Source organism: Salvelinus fontinalis, chromosome 3 (assembly GCF_029448725.1).
Source record: "Salvelinus fontinalis isolate EN_2023a chromosome 3, ASM2944872v1, whole genome shotgun sequence".
NCBI classification, from domain to species: Eukaryota; Metazoa; Chordata; class Actinopteri; order Salmoniformes; family Salmonidae; genus Salvelinus; species Salvelinus fontinalis.
This window is the reverse complement of record NC_074667.1, coordinates 29,303,171-29,321,873: the sequence shown is the minus strand read 5'-3', so window position 1 is coordinate 29,321,873 and position 18,703 is coordinate 29,303,171. Positions and strand designations below refer to the sequence as shown.

The 18,703-nt window shown below is 47.0% G+C and overlaps 1 protein-coding gene across 6 annotated transcripts in view; it reads left to right on the top strand.

The window, feature by feature from the left end:
• LOC129843275 (pleckstrin homology domain-containing family A member 6-like) overlaps positions 1-18,703 on the top strand; it is a 169,372-nt gene that overhangs the window by 33,371 nt on the left and 117,298 nt on the right. For 2 of the 6 annotated variants that reach the window (XM_055911939.1, XM_055911970.1), the window contains exons 2-3: positions 9,599-9,714; positions 12,398-12,510. The exons of 1 other annotated variant lie outside the window; for it this stretch is intronic. The gene's annotated coding sequence lies outside the window, so the exon portion shown is untranslated. Of the gene's footprint in view, positions 1-9,598; positions 9,715-11,747; positions 11,773-11,954; positions 12,060-12,397; positions 12,511-18,703 lie in introns of those variants that run through there. 3 more of the 6 variants (XM_055911962.1, XM_055911953.1, XM_055911945.1) reach the window with 3 other exon arrangements.

Below are 18,703 nucleotides of genomic sequence, written 5' to 3'. Positions count from 1 at the left end.
TCACACACACGCATGCACATCACACGTCTGTCCCTGACAGCTGGACCCCCATACGGACATAAACATGGATGAGTGAACACACACCCACACACACACACGCACTCACACGCACTCACACACACACACACACACACACACACACACACACACACACACACACACACACACACACACACACACACACACACACACACACACACACACACACACACACACACACACACACACACACACACACACACACACACCAGGGAGGGCAATGTCAACACAATGCCTATCAGCGGGTGTGGTCTCTCCAGGGTGACGTCTGTTGCTTGGTAACTGCACCCTGCTCATTAATATGTAGATTTATACACATCCCTCTGTGGCACATTTGGCAAACACACACACACGTCAAAGTATTGCGTAAAAAAACCTTTGCTTAAGTATGTTTTCAGAATAGCCTGCAATAGACTTTGAACCAGGAAGATCATAAAAGTTTCCATCTGAGTCTGGACCCTTTTTACATCAGCAGTTGTCACAAAGGGCGTTACAGTTACCCGGCGTATAGTCCAAAGAGTAAGCCAAGCAGAAGCTAAAGCACAGCTGCCAGGACTAACTCCCTAGAACAAAGTAACCTAGGAAGAAACCCAGAGAGGAACCCGGCTCAGAGGGCTGGCTCTATTACAGTACAGAAGAGGTACAGTGGTAGTACAGCAGAAATACAGCAGCAGTACAACAGCAGTACAGCAGCAGTACAGCAGCAGTACAGCAGTAGTACAGCAGTAGTACAGCAGCAGTACAGCAGTAGTACAGCAGTAGTACAGCAGTAGTACAGCAGAAATACAGCAGCAGTACAGCAGTAGTACAGCAGTAGTACAGCAGTAGTACAGCAACAGTACAGCAACAGTACAGCAGTAGTACAACAGTAGTACAGCAGTAGTACAGCAGTAGTACAGCAGTAGTACAGCAGTAGTACAGCAATAGTACAGCAGAAATACAGCAGCAGTACAGCAGTAGTACAGCAGTAGTACAGCAGTAGTACAGCAGCAGTACAGCAGTAGTACAGCAGTAGTACAGCAGTAGTACAGCAGTAGTACAGCAGTAGTACAGCAGAAATACAGCAGCAGTACAGCAGTAGTACAGCAGTAGTACAGCAGTAGTACAGCAACAGTACAGCAACAGTACAGCAGTAGTACAACAGTAGTACAGCAGCAGTACAGCAGTAGTACAGCAGTAGTACAGCAACAGTACAGCAGTAGTACAGCAGCAGTACAGCAGTAGTACAGCAGTAGTACAGCAACAGTACAGCAACAGTACAGCAGTAGTACAGCAGTAGTACAGCAGTAGTACAGCAGCAGTACAGCAGTAGTACAGCAACAGTACAGCAGCAGTACAGCAGTAGTACAGCAGTAGTACAGCAGTAGTACAGCAGCAGTACAGCAGTAGTACAGCAGTAGTACAGCAGTAGTACAGCAGTAGTACAGCAGCAGTACAGCAGTAGTACATCAGTAGTACATCAGTAGTACAGCAGCAGTACAGCAGTAGTACAGCAGTAGTACAGCAGTAGTACAGCAACAGTACAGCAGTAGTACAGCAGCAGTACAACAGCAGTAGTACCAGTACAGCAGTAGTACAGCAACAGTACATCAGTAGTACAGCAGCAGTACAGCAGCAGTACATCAGTAGTACAGCAGCAGTACAGCAGCAGTACAGCAGTAGTACAGCAGCAGTACAGCAGTAGTACAGCAGTAGTACAGCAGTAGTACAGCAACAGTACAGCAGTAGTACAGCAGCAGTACAACAGCAGTAGTACCAGTACAGCAGTAGTACAGCAACAGTACAGCAGCAGTACAGCAGCAGTACAGCAGCAGTACATCAGTAGTACAGCAGCAGTACAGCAGCAGTACAGCAGCAGTACATCAGTAGTACAGCAGTAGTACATCAGTAGTACAGCAGTAGTACAGCAGCAGTACAGCAGCAGTACAGCAGCAGTACAGCAGTAGTACAGCAGTAGTACAGCAGTAGTACAGCAGTAGTACAGCAGTAGTACAGCAGCAGTACAGCAGCAGTACAGCAGTAGTACAGCAGTAGTACAGCAGTAGTACAGCAGCAGTACAGCAGCAGTACAGCAGTAGTACAGCAGCAGTACAGCAGTAGTACAGCAACAGTACAGCAGCAGTACAGCAGCAGTACAGCAGTAGTACAGCAGTAGTACAGCAACAGTACAGCAGCAGTACAGCAGTAGTACAGCAACAGTACAGCAACAGTACAGCAGTAGTACAGCAGCAGTACAGCAACAGTACAGCAGCAGTACAGCAGTAGTACAGCAACAGTACAGCAGTAGTACAGCAACAGTACAGCAGTAGTACAGCAGTAGTACAGCAGTAGTGCAGCAGTAGTACAGCAGCAGTACAGCAGTAGTACAGCAGTAGTACAGCAGTAGTACAGCAGTAGTACAGCAGCAGTACAGCAGCAGTACATCAGCAGTACAGCAGTAGTACAGCAGCAGTACAGCAGTAGTACAGCAGTAGTGCAGCAGTAGTACAGCAGCAGTACAGCAGTAGTACAGCAGTAGTACAGCAGTAGTACAGCAGCAGTACAGCAGTAGTACAGCAGCAGTACAGCAGTAGTACAGCAGTAGTACAGCAGTAGTACAGCAGCAGTACAGCAACAGTACAGCAGTAGTACAGCAGCAGTACAGCAACAGTACAGCAGCAGTACAGCAGTAGTACAGCAACAGTACAGCAGCAGTACAGCAGTAGTACAGCAACAGTACAGCAACAGTACAGCAGCAGTACAGCAGCAGTACAGCAACAGTACAGCAGCAGTACAGCAGTAGTACAGCAACAGTACAGCAGCAGTACAGCAGTAGTACAGCAGTAGTACAGCAGTAGTACAGCAGTAGTACAGCAACAGTACAGCAGCAGTACATCACTAGTACAGCAGTAGTACAGCAGTAGTACAGCAGCAGTACAGCAGCAGTACATCAGCAGTACAGCAGCAGTACAGCAGTAGTACAGCAGCAGTACAGCAGTAGTACAGCAGTAGTACAGCAGTAGTACAGCAGCAGTACAGCAGTAGTACAGCAGCAGTACATCAGTAGTACAGCAGCAGTACATCAGCAGTACAGCAGCAGTACAGCAGTAGTACAGCAGCAGTACAGCAGTAGTACAGCAGTAGTACAGCAGTAGTACAGCAGCAGTACAGCAGCAGTACAGCAGTAGTACAGCAGTAGTACAGCAGCAGTACAGCAGTAGTACAGCAGTAGTACAGCAACAGTACAGCAGCAGTACAGCAGTAGTACAGCAGTAGTACAGCAGTAGTACAGCAGCAGTACAGCAGCAGTACAGCAGTAGTACAGCAGCAGTACATCAGCAGTACAGCAGTAGTACAGCAGCAGTACATCAGCAGTACAGCAGTAGTACAGCAGCAGTACAGCAGCAGTACAGCAGTAGTACAGCAGTAGTACAGCAGCAGTACAGCAGTAGTACAGCAGCAGTACAGCAGTAGTACATCAGCAGTACAGCAGCAGTACAGCAGTAGTACAGCAGCAGTACAGCAGCAGTACAGCAGTAGTACAGCAGCAGTACAGCAGTAGTACAGCAGCAGTACAGCAGTAGTACAGCAGTAGTACAGCAGTAGTACAGCAGCAGTACAGCAGCAGTACAGCAACAGTACATCAGTAGTACAGCAGCAGTACAGCAGCAGTACAGCAACAGTACAGCAGCAGTACAGCAGTAGTACAGCAGTAGGACAGCAGCAGTACAGCAGCAGTACAGCAGCAGTACAGCAGTAGTACAGCAGCAGTACCAGTACAGCAGCAGTACAGCAGTAGTACAGCAGTAGTACAGCAGTAGTACAGCAGCAGTACCAGTACAGCAGCAGTACAGCAGCAGTACAGCAGCAGTACAGCAGTAGTACAGCAGCAGTACAGGAACAGTACAGCAGCAGTACAGCAGTAGTACAGCAGTAGTACAGCAGTAGTACAGCAGCAGTACCAGTACATCAGTAGTACAGCAGTAGTACCAGTACATCAGTAGTACAGCAGCAGTACCAGTACAGCAGTAGTACAGCAGCAGTACCAGTACAGCAGCAGTACAGCAGTAGTACAGCAGCAGTACAGCAGTAGTACAGCAGCAGTACAGCAGTAGTACAGCAGCAGTACAGCAGTAGTACAGCAGCAGTACAGCAGTAGTACAGCAGCAGTACAGCAGCAGTACAGCAGTAGTACAGCAGTAGTACAGCAGCAGTACAGCAGTAGTACAGCAACAGTACAGCAGTAGTACAGCAGTAGTACAGCAGCAGTACAGCAGTAGTACAGCAGTAGTACAGCAACAGTACAGCAGCAGTACAGCAGTAGTACAGCAACAGTACAGCAGCAGTACAGCAGTAGTACAGCAGCAGTACAGCAGTAGTACAGCAGCAGTACAGCAGTAGTACATCAGTAGTACAGCAGTAGTACAGCAACAGTACAGCAGCAGTACAGCAGCAGTACAGCAGTAGTACAGCAGCAGTACAGCAGTAGTACAGCAGCAGTACAGCAGCAGTACAGCAGCAGTACAGCAGTAGTACAGCAGTAGTACAGCAACAGTACAGCAGCAGTACAGCAGTAGTACAGCAGCAGTACAGCAGCAGTACCAGTACAGCAGCAGTACAGCAGTAGTACAGCAGCAGTACAGCAGTAGTACAGCAGTAGTACAGCAGCAGTACAGCAGCAGTACAGCAACAGTACAGCAGCAGTACAGCAGCAGTACAGCAGTAGTACAGCAGCAGTACAGCAGCAGTACAGCAGCAGTACAGCAGCAGTACAGCAGCAGTACCAGTACAGCAGCAGTACAGCAGTAGTACAGCAGCAGTACAGCAGTAGTACAGCAGTAGTACAGCAGTAGTACAGCAGCAGTACATCAGCAGTACAGCAGCAGTACAGCAGCAGTACAGCAGTAGTACAGCAGCAGTACAGCAGTAGTACAGCAGCAGTACAGCAGCAGTACAGCAGCAGTACAGCAGTAGTACAGCAGCAGTACATCAGCAGTACAGCAGCAGTACCAGTACAGCAGCAGTACAGCAGCAGTACAGCAGTAGTACAGCAGCAGTACAGCAGTAGTACAGCAGTAGTACATCAGCAGTACAGCAGTAGTACAGCAGCAGTACAGCAGCAGTACAGCAGCAGTACAGCAGTAGTACAGCAGCAGTACAGCAGTAGTACAGCAGCAGTACAGCAGTAGTACAGCAGCAGTACAGCAGTAGTACAGCAGCAGTACAGCAGTAGTACAGCAGTAGTACAGCAGCAGTACATCAGCAGTACATCAGCAGTACAGCAGCAGTACAGCAGTAGTACAGCAGTAGTACATCAGCAGTACATCAGCAGTACAGCAGCAGTACAGCAGTAGTACAGCAGCAGTACATCAGCAGTACAGCAGTAGTACAGCAGTAGTACAGCAACAGTACAGCAGTAGTACAGCAACAGTACAGCAGCAATACATCAGCAGTACAGCAGCAGTACCAGTACAGCAACAGTACAGCAGCAATACATCAGCAGTACAGCAGCAGTACAGCAGTTGTACAGCAGTAGTACAGCAGCAGTACAGCAGTAGTACAGCAGTAGTACAGCAGTAGTACAGCAACAGTACAGCAGTAGTACAGCAGCAGTACAGCAGTAGTACAGCAGTAGTACAGCAGAAATACAGCAACAGTACAGCAGCAATACATCAGCAGTACAGCAGCAGTACAGCAGTAGTACAGCAGTAGTACAGCAACAGTACAGCAGCAGTACAGCAGTAGTACAGCAACAGTACAGCAGCAGTACAGCAGTAGTACAGCAGTAGTACAGCAGCAGTACAGCAACAGTACAGCAGCAGTACAGCAACAGTACAGCAGTAGTACAGCAGCAGTACAGCAACAGTACAGCAACAGTACAGCAGCAGTACAGCAGTAGTACAGCAGTAGTACAGCAGTAGTACAGCAGCAGTACATCAGCAGTACAGCAGCAGTACCAGTACAGCAGCAGTACAGCAGTAGTACAGCAGCAGTACAGCAGTAGTACAGCAGCAGTACAGCAGTAGTACAGCAGCAGTACAGCAGTAGTACAGCAGCAGTACAGCAGCAGTACATCAGTAGTACAGCAGCAGTACAGCAGCAGTACAGCAGCAGTACAGCAGTAGTACAGCAGCAGTACCAGTACAGCAGCAGTACAGCAGTAGTACAGCAGTAGTACAGCAGTAGTACAGCAGCAGTACCAGTACAGCAGCAGTACAGCAGTAGTACAGCAGCAGTACCAGTACAGCAGTAGTACAGCAGTAGTACAGCAGCAGTACCAGTACAGCAGTAGTACAGCAGTAGTACAGCAGTAGTACAGCAGCAGTACCAGTACAGCAGTAGTACAGCAGTAGTACAGCAGTAGTACAGCAGCAGTACAGCAGTAGTACAGCAGCAGTACCAGTACAGCAGCAGTACAGCAGTAGTACAGCAGTAGTACAGCAACAGTACAGCAGTAGTACAGCAGTAGTACAGCAGCAGTACAGCAGTAGTACAGCAGCAGTACCAGTACAGCAGCAGTACAGCAGTAGTACAGCAGTAGTACAGCAGTAGTACAGCAGCAGTACCAGTACAGCAGCAGTACAGCAGTAGTACAGCAGCAGTACCAGTACAGCAGCAGTACAGCAGTAGTACAGCAGCAGTACCAGTACAGCAGCAGTACAGCAGTAGTACAGCAGTAGTACAGCAGTAGTACAGCAGCAGTACAGCAGCAGTACAGCAGTAGTACAGCAGTAGTACAGCAGTAGTACAGCAACAGTACAGCAGTAGTACAGCAGTAGTACAGCAGTAGTACAGCAGCAGTACAGCAGCAGTACAGCAACAGTACAGCAGTAGTACAGCAGTAGTACAGCAGTAGTACAGCAGTAGTACAGCAGCAGTACAGCAGCAGTACAGCAGCAGTACAGCAACAGTACAGCAGTAGTACAGCAGTAGTACAGCAGTAGTACAGCAACAGTACAGCAGCAGTACAGCAGCAGTACCAGTACAGCAGTAGTACAGCAGTAGTACAGCAGTAGTACAGCAGCAGTACAGCAACAGTACAGCAGCAGTACAGCAGCAGTACAGCAACAGTACAGCAGTAGTACAGCAGTAGTACAGCAGTAGTACAGCAGCAGTACAGCAGCAGTACAGCAGCAGTACTGCAGTAGTACAGCAGTAGTACAGCAACAGTACAGCAGTAGTACAGCAACAGTACAGCAGTAGTACAGCAGCAGTACAGCAACAGTACAGCAGTAGTACAGCAGCAGTACAGCAACAGTACAGCAGTAGTACAGCAGTAGTACAGCAACAGTACAGCAGTAGTACAGCAGTAGTACAGCAGTAGTACAGCAGCAGTACAGCAACAGTACAGCAGCAGTACAGCAGTAGTACAGCAACAGTACAGCAGTAGTACAGCAGCAGTACAGCAGTAGTACAGCAACAGTACAGCAGTAGTACAGCAGTAGTACAGCAGTAGTACAGCAACAGTACAGCAGTAGTACAGCAGCAGTACAGCAGCAGTACCAGTACAGCAGCAGTACAGCAACAGTACAGCAGTAGTACAGCAGCAGTACAGCAACAGTACAGCAGTAGTACAGCAGTAGTACAGCAGTAGTACAGCAACAGTACAGCAGTAGTACAGCAGCAGTACAGCAGCAGTACCAGTACAGCAGCAGTACAGCAGCAGTACAGCAGTAGTACAGCAGTAGTACAGCAGCAGTACAGCAACAGTACAGCAGTAGTACAGCAGTAGTACAGCAGTAGTACAGCAACAGTACAGCAGTAGTACAGCAGCAGTACAGCAGTAGTACAGCAGTAGTACAGCAGTAGTACAGCAGTAGTACAGCAGTAGTAATCCTCAGCAAAGGATCGTCCTGCTCTCCCTCTGGGATCAGTCACTGTCTCAGACCACCTGAGACTGATCTACCCAGTATACTCTAGGGTTAGCTCAGGTTATCACACTCTCCTTATCAATTGACATCCCCTCCAATGAAGGTGCCTGAGCTGCAGTGATGGACGGGTGTGTAAGGACGCAGGTTTGGACTGTTGTTGGGGCTCAGAATCTGCCATAACTTGTCTTGTGGGAAGGGTGCGGTGGTATGGTTGTGAAATATTCTGCGCCCTATCAGAAGCCTGCTAGCTAGGCTTATAGCTCTCTTTGCCCTTGTCTACATCCCAAATGACACCCTATTTTCTATATAGTACACTACATTTGACCAGGGCCTATAGGGCTCTACTCGAAAGTAGTGCACAGGTCTTTGTCATGAGGTGTCAGGATTAAACCCCTCTAATGACTCTCACACACAGTCATGCCATCCTTCAGCTGTTCAGTGCCCACCTCTACCCATCCGTGAAGAAAGAGAGCAAGAGTGCTTTGAAAACAGACAAAACAAACAAATATGAAGAAAAGAGGATGAAGATCATTTGTTATTGGTCCTCTTTCACTCGTTCCCTTCCCAGAACGCTACGTTCTTCTAATCCTAAAACTAGGGTGTGAGTCTATAACTGTGTTGTGTCTCCTTAAGCTCGACTAACTGTCCCACGCAGCCCCCCCTCCGCCCCAAACCATCGAGTCGGAGGTGAGAAAAGCGTAGAAGCTTTTAGCACGGGAAAAGGTTCAGTGACTTTTTGCACATTTTTTGAGTCTCTCTCTTTGGAGGACAACTTTATTTGTGTTTGAATAGATGGCCTAGTCTTCTCCGTAGCTGGGGGATAGAGGCCTAAACTCTGTCATCTATCATAACAGATACAGTGTGTTTGCTGTGGCTGATGACAGGGACATGTGTGTTTTGTTGTGTGTATGTTACTGCCTGAAACAACAGTGTGTGTGTGTGTGTGTTTTGAAAACCTTCCCCGTGTTCAATGTGATGTACGGCTCCTGGCTATGCCCAAGGCCAGAACACACCATCCTCTGTACTGTGTGGTTAATGATATAATACTGTGTAAATATGTGGCACATGTGTGAACTGGGAGTGTGTGTATGTAAACATGTGTGTGTGTGTGTATGTCTGTGCACTGACGCACACGCGCACGCATACACACACCAAACAAGCTGATTTGAATTGTTTGAATAGGTAAAAGCTATCTTGAGATTTGTTATTTCAAGATGGAATCCGCCTTACGGGGGGAACAGCGCCACTGTCTGCCCGGCGGCCATTGTTTTTGCTTTGTTGACGGAGCAGAGGTGAGGAGCGTAGGGCAACGTGGTAAAATAAATACATACAAATGCAGCTCATACACTGCTGCTCTGTCGCGCGTGCAATGTTGTCGGAGGGAAAGAAGACAGGCATCGGCGTTTGCAGTGACTTCTTTGTCGTTGTGATATTGCAAACGGTTTCACCGCTGACGAGTCCAGCTGTAACCTGTTCCAGTTCTATCAGACCAGGAGAGGGCACAGTGGGAGTAAACAACCATAACATATTGAGACACACCCGATGGCAGTGATTATGGTCTAACCACAGCCTGAGGTTAGCAGGTTAGCATTTTCCCTCATAAATCTTGTTCTGGAGGCAGCTCTTAACCCTAAACTTAAATTAAGACCAAAAAGCACTTTTTTTTTTTGTTTTCATGTTTTTTATTTTTTTATTTTTTTATTTTGCAGCTGGCCCATCCAGAGGAAATCGCTCAGTGCTGCCTCCAGGACAAGACTCATCCCAATAAACTTCAACCTGCGAAGAATGGAGCCTTTATAGTCTCACTAGAGTCTACCACAGTCAGGTAGGACAAGCAGAGGAAGAGGAGAGGGGGAGAAGGGGAGGGGAGAGGAGGGGAAGACAGAGGCAGCAATTCGGCCGACACACCTTTGACAGACAGTGGAGAGAGAGAGAGAAGGGAGAGAGGGGGAAGGAAGAGAGAGAGAGAGAGAGAGAGAGAGAGAGAGAGAGAGAGGATCAATAGACCTGTTCAACCAGATCAAAGAACATGTTGAGTTTGTTAACTCCAGGGCTGCTGCATGTGCAGTTTGCGTGTATGTGCGTGCGTGCGTGCGTGCATGAATGCGTGTGCGTACGAAACCACTGGTGTGAGACTTAGTGTTCTACACGGTGCCTCCAGCTGTGTATTCACAGTATTCGAGCTGGAGCTCCAAGCTGCTCAACAACATCATCATCTAGTAATGGAACACTCTCACGTCTACTACACTTACAAACATTTATATACAGCTCAGATATTTCATTTACACGTGAACTCTCTGACTCTGAATTATTTCAACAGAAAGTGTATTTTCTGTGTGATGGACAGAGTGTGCGAGTGCATGTGAGACGCACGTGCGTGTGTGTATGTGCGGTTTACGTGCACACTTGCATGTGATGTGAGGGCACTAGGTCCTGTTTTTCGGCTGCAGTGTGTTTTCATTAAAGGGTCTGTCATCACTTAACCCCTGAACTCTAAGCCCCTCAGGGTCAGTGGCCTGCAGGCTAGAGTAAGGGGTGGATCACAGTCACACCGTTTCTCTCTGTGTGGTTATGATGTTGTGTCGGTGTGCAATGTGGGTGATGTAGTTGTGTTGCGTCTATCAGCTTGGCGTGTTTCTCAGAGTCAACAGGAAGGTGGGGAACATAAGCCTATGCGGCAACAGAGAGACGTTTGTCGTGCCTCACCACACACGTGTGACTACATAGCTGTGTGACGTATATTTTTTACGTAGCAGTTTGTGTAGTCGTCAGTTTGACTGTTGGCCGTCAGTGATTAGAGAGAGTAGATACACACAGAGGCTATTTCTGAGAACACACACACGCACACACACATCAATTTTATTGAAAACAATTCTCATCACTTCTCTATTCCTCTTCTCTCTCTCTCTCTCTCTCTCTCTCTCTCTCTCTCTCTCTCTCTCTCTCTCTCTCTCTCTCTCTCTCTCTCTCTCTCTCTCTCTCTCTCTCCACCAACAAGCCTTGATTGAGTTTGTATTGCATAACGAGACACCTATGCTGTGTGTATGTGTGTGTGACTTTGTGTTAAAGTTCATACTGTACCCTTTTCTGTATTCTGTGTGGGTGTGTGTGGGTGTGTGAGCCTGCCTGTATGGGAATGTGTCAGTCAGAGATTGAGAGAGATGAGTAATCTGAGCTATAGGTAACCATGCTACTCACACCTCACTCAGTGATAACCCCTCAAGGTTATGCTTGCCTCACCTCTCCTGTCCTGTCCTCTCTCTCAGTCTCTCTCTCTCTCAGTCTCTCTCTCTCTCTCTCTCTCTCTCTCTCGCTCTCTCTTTCCCCTCAGCACACCTGTGTCTGGAGCCAGCCTCCTCTAACTAGCACTGACTCACCTTAACACCTCAAGTTTTACAGTCCTGACTACAACACACACACACACACACACACACACACACACACACACACACACACACACACACACACACACACACACACACACACACACACACACACACACACACACACACACACACACACACACACACACACACACACACACACACACACACACACACACACACACACACACACACTCCCTGGTCGTGAAATATGGAGTTTGGTTTTAAATCACCAGGAACCTACAGTGGTGGTGATATTTTGACAGGCTCCAGGGAGGGTGCAGAGCTCTATTAAAGTCTATAAATTGTTATTGGTCAAACTGTGGGAAGAAGAACCTTTTCTCTTTCCACGCCCTCAGACCAAGGGAGGGGTTTGCTTTCAAACGAGGGCAAGACAGGGAAAGAGCCAGATGGAGAGAAGGAGGGGGGAGAGAGAGAGGGAAAGGTGATCGGTAGGCGTAATGAAGATGAAAGGAAAAGACAAGAATAAAGCGAGACAGGTAGGAGAGATGGGGATGTGAAGGATAGGAAAGGAGAATGAGAGGAGAGAAGAGGGGAGAGAAGAGGAGAGAAGAGGGGGAGAGAAGCAGAGAGAGAAGAGGAATAGAGAAGAAGAGAGAGAAGAGGGGGAGGGAAGGAGAGAAGAGAGGGAGAGAATAAAGAGAAGAGAGGGAGAGAAGAAGAGAGAGAAGAGAGGGAGAAAAGAAGAGAGAAGAGAGGGAGAGAAGAAAAGACAAGAAGAGAAGAAGAGAGAGAAGAGATTGAGAGAAGAAGGGCAGAGAGAATGGTAAGGGAGAGGCAAAAATGAGTTACAATAAATTATTGGATAAAGAGTTGGAGGGAAGAGAAAGGGGGGCGAAGGAAGTTTAGAACGCGGGGAAAAGCGGGATAGGGGGAGAGAGTGAGCGAGCGGGAGGGGTAAAAGGGAGGGAACGGGAAAAGAGAGGGAGGGAGAGATGATTGTTTCAGGACCACTGGTGGTTTCATGTTTCTCCTCTGCCCTGCAGCTTTCCATTCTCCCGCTTTCGTGCCGACTGACTGACTCTCTCCCTCCTTCCCTCCCTCCCTCCTTCCCTCCCTCTCTCTTTCTCTCTCTCTCTCTCTCTCTCCTCCGCCCACTTGCAGGCAAGCCTCTCCACGCTGTAGGAGATTACTAAGAGGAAGACTTCAGACTCGCTGAGGAGAACACAAAGAGAAGGAGGGATACAGACAGGGAAGAAAGAAAGAAACTCTGCAAGGTATGTCGAGCTCCACACATACATTCTCTTCTCCTCTCAGACGGATAGAAGGGCAGGAAGAAAAGAGAAGGTTTCTGATTTCGCTTTCGCTCTCTCTTTCTCTCTCTCTGGGATTCTCCGTTCCGTTGTTTCCCTGTTGGCTGATGTAGTCGTGCTCTCTGATCTGTATTCTGTGTTTTCTGTGTGTGTTCTGTGTACCATGTTTAGTCAGAGTGCTGCTGATGTGACGGGAGGAATTAAACCATGCCGCTAGGGTAGGAATAGTGAAGTTATGTGTATGAGTGAATAAGTGTGTGTGTACACATTCAGATGTTATGCATGTGTGCGAGTGTAAGTGGGGGTCGACGTGTACGTGTGTGTATATGAATGTGAGTTGGCGGTGTAACAGTAGGTGTGATTGCAGATGTCAGTTGTCTAGACAGTGAGGTAGGCGCTAGTCATCTTGTTGATGTATGGAGGCAGGTCTGTCTGCCAGGGGATCAACAACCCTACCTAAACATCCATTGACTAAATAGAGGATACATTATGCATTCGTAGGACATACATAGTGGACATACTACGCACATACATAACAATACACAGCACATACAAGAATACACAGTTTTAGGTTCAAAACTTTTCACCGGTTTCCTGGAGAATTCAAGAACCTCATTGCTCATTTCCTGTAAGAACAAATATTGTTTACATAATATTGCATTCATTCACTAAACCAAACAGAAAGAACTTTGGTTGCAGAAAGCATATACACCCATATCAATATCCACTAATAGATTGTTAGCCAACACACTGGCGCGTATGATTTTAGTCCTATGCTGGAGGCTTGGTTAGTAATTACTATTGAATAGGGCCCAGCCAGTGTGCAGGTGTGGAGTATAGTACCAGGTTGCGTCCCAAATGGCTGCAGGTTGCGTCCCAAATGGCACGACGGGCTCCGGTCAAAAGTCTGCCACTATGTAGGGAATAGGAAGCCATTTGGGACACAGAGTTTTACTGCGGTGTTCAGCCTCACTCTGGGACCTATAACCATCAGGCTTTAAACAGCCATGGTCTGCTCTCTCCTCTCACATTACCAGGTGGCTGGGTTGCTTGCTAGGCTGCTTTTAGCCTAGCTTTCTTACTGCAATCAAGAGTTCAGCATGTGCTTTTGGTTTAGAAGGTCTGTGTCTGTGTGTGTGAGAGAGTGTGTGTAAGAGAGTGTGTGTGTGTGTGTGTGTGTGTGTCTGTGTGTGTGTGTGTATATATGTGTGTGTGTGTGTGTATATATGTGTGTGTGTGTGTGTGTGTGTGTGTGTGTGTGTGTGTGTGTGTGTGTGTGTGTGTGTGTGTGTGTTTATATGTGTGTGTGTGTGTGTGTGTGTGTGTGTGTGTGTGTGTGTGTTTATATGTGTGTGTGTGTGTGTGTGTGTCTGTGTGTGTGTATATATGTGTGTGTGTGTGTATATATGTGTGTGTGTGTGTGTCTGTGTGTGTGTATATATGTGTGTGTGTGTGTATATATGTGTGTGTGTGTGTGTGTGTGTGTATATGTGTGTGTGTGTGTGTGTATATATGTGTGTGTGTGTGTATATATGTGTGTGTGTGTGTATATATGTGTGTGTGTGTGTATATGTGTGTGTGTGTGTATATATGTGTGTGTGTGTATATATGTGTGTGTGTGTGTATATATGTGTGTGTGTGTGCTTATGTTCATTCCAATCTGGCTAGCACTGTAGCAGTAGCACAACAACTCCGTCGCTCAAGTCCTCCTCGATGATGATGTTCAATTTTATTAGCGTCCGTGGCTAACCCACAGCCCACATGCTGTCCCCTTTCGTTTGGATGCTAGCGAGGCGGCTAATTGCACATCCAAATGCTATCCCCTCAATTTAGCATTTGGTTGCTAATTTGTAATTACCACGTGCACCAATAAAGGCCCCTCCTGTCAGCAATCATCATTATATAGGGCAAACATGTGCGTGGCTGTTCTCAGAAAACGTTAATGTATCGCTCGCTCTCTCTCTTTCTCTCTCCTCCTCCCTCCCTCAAGGACTTCCTCTGCCTCTATCTTGGCGTTAGGTTTAGCATGCTAATTTCTCAGGTATATATAGGCTTAGAGGAAATGCCAAGGTGCTTATTAGGTTTGGGCAGCTAGCCACGAGCCACCATTATCCTTAGCAGAGAGAGAGAGAGAGAGAGAGAGAGAGAGGGAGAGAGGGAGAGAGAGAGGATTAAAGCAGGTGGGGTGTCACTAATGACAGGCCTCAGATCAGCCCTGGCAGTGCCACTGTCTAATTATACTACATAGCCTTAACCACCACACAGAGAACAGAGGACCACAAACTAACCACAGGCAGCAGATCACTGGTCTGGCACTGGCCTGTTGGGAGCATTATCAGTGTCATAGCTAGAGTGTACTGTAATTGCAGTGGTTGTTCTACTGGTCCAAACTGGTCATTTTTTTATGGCTATATTTAAACTTCTGACAATGGAAATGTTGTCTGAACTGTTACGCAATATCCTGAGCTTTTTGTTTTCCTTTATGATTGGGTTAGGGGCTGGTTCCTATGGACTGATGATGAGGATTCAAATCCCGTTCGTAGGTAGAAAGTGCCATACTGCCATCCTTTATAGCATGGTCATAGAGTGAGAAGTGATTTGGTGGAGGTCTGGCACAGGCCTGGCAGAGCTCCATGGTTAGGCTGCTGTCTGACACGACCATGCCCACCAAGGTGATCTTAGCGCTGGGTAAAGGCTGCCCAGGCAGCAGCATAGCCTGGTGGTCTGAGTTTGGCACCACTGTCCAGGTTAGGACAGACAGACAAAGACCTAGGACCTGGTAGATGATGGATGACAGAGAGGAGAAGAATACTGCTCTTGTACCCAATGAATAGAGGCCTTCTCTCTGTGTGTGTGTTTATGTGTGTGTGTGTGTGTGTGTGTGTGTGTGTGTGTGTGTGTGTGTGTGTGTGTGTGTGTGTGTGTGTGTGTGTGTTTATGTGTGTGTGTGTGTGTGTGTGTGTGTGTGTGTGTGTGTGTGTGTGTGTGTGTGTGTGTGTGTGTGTGTGTGTGTGTGTGTGTGTGTGTGTGTGTGTGTGTGAGGGAATGCCCACCATGAGGGCACCATTTCCTGTTTCACTGCCAGCTCCTGAAAGACCAATTTATACCTTGACTTTCGGAAAGAATCTTCTGCTACTCAGGCAGATTTCCAGATTATTTGGAGAGGGGAACAGGCAACAACCCCCCACTGGGGACAGAACCTGTCTTTCTTTAGATAGAACCACTTGACATATTGCTGTGTTTATCCAAATAGGTCTCACAGTCTCACATCAGAATTAGACGTTCATCCATGTTTCTCAAAGTTGCTGCAAACGTCAAATTTAGAAGCATTTAAGGTTACGTTTAGGCAATGACTCAGAATTGTAAGGTTAGTCATTAACTCCAAATGGTTATGGTAAAGGTAAATGTTTGCCATAAAATAAATCTCAAAAACAACTTTCTATCGCTGGATTAGAATTGGTGGTTTCCACGTCATCTCCCGACGTCCTCAGACATGGACGGACGTCGAACACTGACTTGTGTCACGGGTGTCCTGGCTGGTTATATCACCATAAAAAGAGCTCTTGGTGTCATGTGCTGCCCGTGTTTTCATCCAAAGCCCTGGCGGTTCAGCCCATAGTGATTGAGTGGTCTAACCAAACAAAGAAAGCAGTGAGGTAGAGAGAATGGGCCCTGGTAAAAAGTAGCGAATAGGGTATGTTTTACATTTACATGTAGTCATTTAGCAGACGCTCTTATCCAGAATGACTTACATTCATCTTAAGATAGCTAGGTGGGACAAACACATATCACAGGCATAGAAAGTGCATAGAAAGAAATCCAAGTATTTTATACTGTATTTGAGATTCTTCAAAGTAGCCACCCTTTGCCTTGATGACAGCTTTGCACACTCTTGGCATTCTCTCAACCAGCTTCATGAGGTAGTCCTCTGGAATGTATTTCAATTATTTAACAGGTGTGCCTTGTTAAAAGTGAATTTGTGGAATTTCTTTACTTCTTAATGCGTTGGAGCCCAATCATTTGTGTTGTGATAAGGTAGGGGGGTATACAGAAGATAGCCCTATTTGGTAAAAGACCAAGTCCATCTTATGCCAAGAACAGCTCAAATAAGCAAAGAGAAACGACAGTCCATCATTACTTTAAGACATTAAGGTCAGTCGATCTGTAAAATTTCACGAACTTTGAAGTGCAGTCGCAGAGACCATCAAGCGCTATGATGAAACTGGCTCTCATAAGGACCATCACAGGAAAGGAAGACACAGAGTTACCTGCAGAGGATACGTTCATTAGAGTTACCAGCATCAGAAATTGCAGTCCAAATAAATGCTTCACAGAGTTCAAGTAACAGACACATCTCATCATCAACTGTTCAGAGGAAAATGTGTGAATCATGCCTTCATGGTCAAATTGCTGCAAAGAAACCACTACTAAAGGACAAAAATAATAATAAGGTACTTGCTTTAGCCAAGAAACACGAGCAATGGATATTAGACTGGTGGAAATCTGTCCTTTGGTCTGATTTGTCCAAATTTGAGGTTTTGGTTCCAACCGCCGTTGTGAGATGCAGAGTAGGTGAACGGATGATCTCCGCATGTGTGGTTCCCACCGTGAAGCATGGAGGAGGAGGTGTGATGGTGTGGGAGTGCTTTGCAGGTGACACTGTCAGTGATTTATTTATAATTCAAGGCACACTTAACCAGCATGGCTACCACAGCATTCTGCAGTGATATCATATCCCATCTAGTTTGTGCTTAGTGTGACTATCATTTGTTTTTCAACAGGACAATGACTCAACACACCTCCAGGCTGTGTAAGGGCTATTTGACCAAGAAGTAGAGTGATGGGGTGTTGTATCAGATGACCTGACCTCCACAATAACCGACCTCAACCCAATTGAGATCTTTTGGGATGAGTTGGACCACAGAGTGAAAGAAAAGCAGCCAAGTGCTCAGCATATGAAGGGACTCATTCAAGACTGTTGGAAAAGCATTCCAGGTGAAGCTGGTTGAGATAATGCCAAGAGTGTGCAAAGCTGTCATCAAGGCAAAGGGTGCCTACTTTGAAGAATCTGAAATATAAAATATATTTTGATTTGTTTTACACTTTTTTGGTGACTATGTGATTCCATATGTGTTATTTCATAGTTTTGATGTCTTCACTATTATTATACAATGTAGAAAATAGTAATAATAAAGAAAAACCCTTGAATGAGTAGGTGTGTCCAAACTTTTGACTGGTACTGTACAATTTTTTACCATTGTTGTTACAATTTTTTGGGGGGTGCGGGGTTCGATGTGAAGAGGAGTATTATTTAAGATACTGTTTGAAGAGGTAGGGTTTCAGAAGTTTTCGGAAGATGGGCAGGGACTCTGCTGTCCTAGCTTCAGGGGGAAGCTGGTTCCACTATTGGGGTGCCAGGACAGAGAAGAGCTTGGACTGGGCTGAGCGGGAGCTGCCCTCCTGTAGTGGTGGGATGGCTAAGACACCTGAGGTGGCAGAACAGAGTGTTCTTGCTGTTCCCTATGTAAGCACCATGGTCTTGTAGTGGATGCGCACTTCAACTGGAAGCCAGTGGAGTGTGCGGAGGAGTGGGGTGACATGACAGAACTTGTGAACGTTAAAAACCAGGTGGGCTGCAGCGTTCTGGATAAGTTGCAGGGGTTTGATGGTACAAGCGGGGAGCCCAGCCAACAGAGAGTTGCAGTAGTCCAGACGGAAGAGGACAAGTGCCTGGATTAGGACCTCCACCGTGTCCTGTGTGAGGTAGGGTCGTACTCTACGGATGGTGTAAAGCATTAAACTGCAAGAGAGAATGACAGGTTGTTGTCCAGGGTCATGCCAAGGTTCTTTGCACTCTGGGAGGGCGACACTGTGGAGTTGTCAACCGTGATGGAGAGATCTTTGAGTTCCGTCTTGTCGAGGTTGAGCTTGAGGTGGTGGGCTGACAGCCAAGTTGAGATATCTGCCAGGCACGCAGGGATGCATGTCGCCACCTGGGTGTCAGAAGGGGGGAAGGAGAAAAGTAGTTGACTGTGATCCGCATAGCAATGATAGGAGAGACCATGGATATGATTGAGCCGAGTGACTTGGTGTATAGAGAGAAGACGAGAGGGCCTAGAACCAAGCCCTGGGGGACACCAGTAGTCAGAGTATGTGT